This window comes from Macrotis lagotis, chromosome 3, assembly GCF_037893015.1.
Source record: "Macrotis lagotis isolate mMagLag1 chromosome 3, bilby.v1.9.chrom.fasta, whole genome shotgun sequence".
NCBI classification, from domain to species: domain Eukaryota; kingdom Metazoa; phylum Chordata; class Mammalia; order Peramelemorphia; family Peramelidae; genus Macrotis; species Macrotis lagotis.
Genome location: NC_133660.1, coordinates 279,958,092 through 279,961,066, shown reverse-complemented (window position 1 = coordinate 279,961,066; position 2,975 = coordinate 279,958,092).

The following is a 2,975-nucleotide window of genomic DNA, read 5'->3' as shown; positions in this document are numbered from 1 at the left end:
CAATAATCTGAAGCCCCCTCAGAAGCCCCTGGGGAACCCTGGGAAGGACTTACCATTTCTTCCAATTTGTCTGCCTTGTTTTTTTCTGCCACATTTCCTTGGAAGACCTTGAGAAATGGGCAGGTTGGACTTGCTGGCCAGTGGGGGTCTGGGGGGGTCTTCTGACTCAGAAGGTCTCTGGCCTCTGTAGCCTCAATGTCCGAGGGCTGACAGTCCATTCTGCAGCAGAGAATAGATCCAGGGACTCTCGGTGGTCAGACTTGCCCAAGCACTTGAAGCACCCCCCCTGATAGGCTTGCCAAGAGTATTAATGGTCTTCTTTTATCTAAGAGTCTGGAAAGGATCCTGCTTCAGACACTTACTCACTGCGTGTCCCTGGTAAAGTCATTTGACCTAGATGACCATGTGCATGTTTGGACGGCAGCCACTTTCCGCCCTGGGCCTCTGAGCAGTGGGCATTCGCTGCCTCCAACTAGGGGCACGTAGGGAGTCTCCCACCGTGCAGGAGTGCCCATACATCCTTCCAACACCTGAGGGCCTGGGCACTTTCCAGAAGACCCAGGTCTCCATTTCCAGCCCCTGCAGCCCCATTCATTCCCCAGGGCAGTCCAGGGTCTTGTTACCTTGTCCAAGATTTGACCAACCTTCCCAGAAAGCTCTAAACCTAGGGAGGGCCTGGCATGAGGGATTCAGTGAATGTCCTTCCAAGTGACACAAAGTGAGGCCCCAGGGCCCGGCAGCCCGGAACAAGCTGTGGTATAGATTCATAAGCATCGATTACACGGACTGTGCGTTGTGGATCGTGAGGAACAGCATGGGCTGTGAGAAAGAGGAAAATGAGAAATTCAGAGACGGCGTGGGATACCAGGGAAAGAAGAAAGGTCCAAGTCCCAAACTCTGAGTTCAAATCCTGCCTCCCTACTAACAATGAATAACAATCACACATGGGATGACATTGCTCGGGGCGGCCTAGGGGACACTACCTTGGTGGCAAGGGAGAGAGGATGCTGAACTTTGGGGCCTTTTTGTTCCAGGAACCCCGAGCAAGGGTCCTTTGACCCCCAGGTCCCCCCACCTCTGGGATCAGGGCCCGGGCCTTTGTCCCTGGCCAGAGAAAGGGCTCAACGGCTTCCTTCTCTCCCAGGCCTGCAGATTTTTGCACCAACTGACTCAGTTTTACTCTTTAAAGGGACAGGAGATCCAGACGGCTGAGGCAGGGTTTGGGGCTGGGGTAAAGATGAGACGGTGGTCCTGAGAAGAGGGGCTGGGACCATGCTGAACACCTGGGGGTCATCCCTGCTGAGCCCACCTGCACAGTCTGGGGAGTGGGCTGCCCTCCTGGGGGTGGATCCCACCCATGATGAGGAACCCAATTGAGGGCAGTGACTTCCTCAAAAGACCCTGGGTGGGAGGAGGCACTTCCTAGCTCATGGGGGGCTTTTCCTTTTGTGCCCCAAAGAATCTGGAACCTTCAGGTTAAAGGTTAAGTGAGAGGGAGGCAGGGGCCATCGCCTGGGCCACTCCAAAGATTCCCCTTCTGACAGCTTAAGCCAGGGACACCTTAACCGATTCCCCCAAGCACAACTGTGGCTTGTGGGGGCAGTGGAGGGGGCGATGCGTTCCCTCACCCCCCACCTCCCAGCTGAGCTGCAGGAGAAAACAGCGGAAGGTGCTGGTCCTCCGGGAGTTACATAAGGCAGGGCTTTCATACAGTGATCAGGCTTCAGGCCAGGCCTGCTAATTGGAAAAACAGGGACCGAGCCTAGGCAGCCTGAATGACATGGAAGAAGATGCTCCCCCACCCTGCGCCCCCCCATACACACACATGACTCACAGTTTCATTTTGAGGGCCTGGGGTTTTTTTTTAAAGCGTCTCCTAAGGTTATGGAGCAGCCAAGCCAAGCGGAACCAACTGGAGAAATCAGGAAGCCGGGCTGGGGTTTCATTCAGAAAAACACCCCCTCACCGCCCCCCCCCCCCCACTCCTGGGTTTGATTGAAAAAGAAATCTGTTGCTTTCTGTTACCTTTGAAGCTCCCAGCCCAGACCCTGAGCCATGACATTGGCAGCTTGGGGCTCCGACAAGGTTTGGGGCTGCTTAGAGAAAGCCCAGTGTGGGGGCCAGATGTTTGGGTTATTATGGGAGAGGTAGTTCTCTTCTTCTCTCTTCTCTTCTTCTCTTCTCTTCTCTTTCTCTTCTCTTCTCTCTCTTCTCTTCTCTTCTCTTCTCTTCTCTTCTCTTCTCTTCTCTTCTCTTCTCTCTCTCTCTCTCTGTCTCTGTCTTTCTCTTGCTCTCCCTCCCTTTCCCCTCTCTCCTTTGTCTCTTTCCTTTCCCTTTTTTCTCTCACTTCTTTTTCTTCTCTCTTCTCCTCCTCTTCTTCCCTCTTTGTCTGTTTTCTTTCTCTTTTTTCTTTTCTCCTCTTCTCTTCTTTGTTTGCATCCTTTCTTTTCCTCCTTCCCTTTGTTTCGGTTTTCTTTCTTGTTTTTCTCACTTCTCTTTCTCTCTCCTCTCTGTCCCTCTCTCTCTGTTTCTATCTCTGTCTCTCTCTGTCTCTATCTCCCTCCCTCCTTCTCTCTCTCTCTCTCTCTCTCTCTCTCTCTCTCTCTCTCTCTCTCTCTCTTTTTCTCTTCCTCTGTCTCTCTTCCTCCTTCTAACTTCCTCATTCAGCACTTCTTGGATTCCACTCTAGGGGACCCCGGTCAGAATGTGAGCTCCCGTAGCTCAGCAGGCCTGTCCCTGCCTATGAGAGAACCAAGTCGCAGTTGCAAGAAAAACCAGGCATGTCCCAAAGCTGCCATCCAAGTGGGCACTTATCAGGTCTAGAGAAGTAGCTGAAAACCCTTTATAGGAGTGTTGGAAAAGGTATTTTTTTTTTTGCATTAAGTGATGATAACTGCAAGGAATTCTGGGAAATCCAGACATATTCCTCTGAGCCGGTGCAAGACAGATTAAGAGCCACAAGAATATTATTTCCC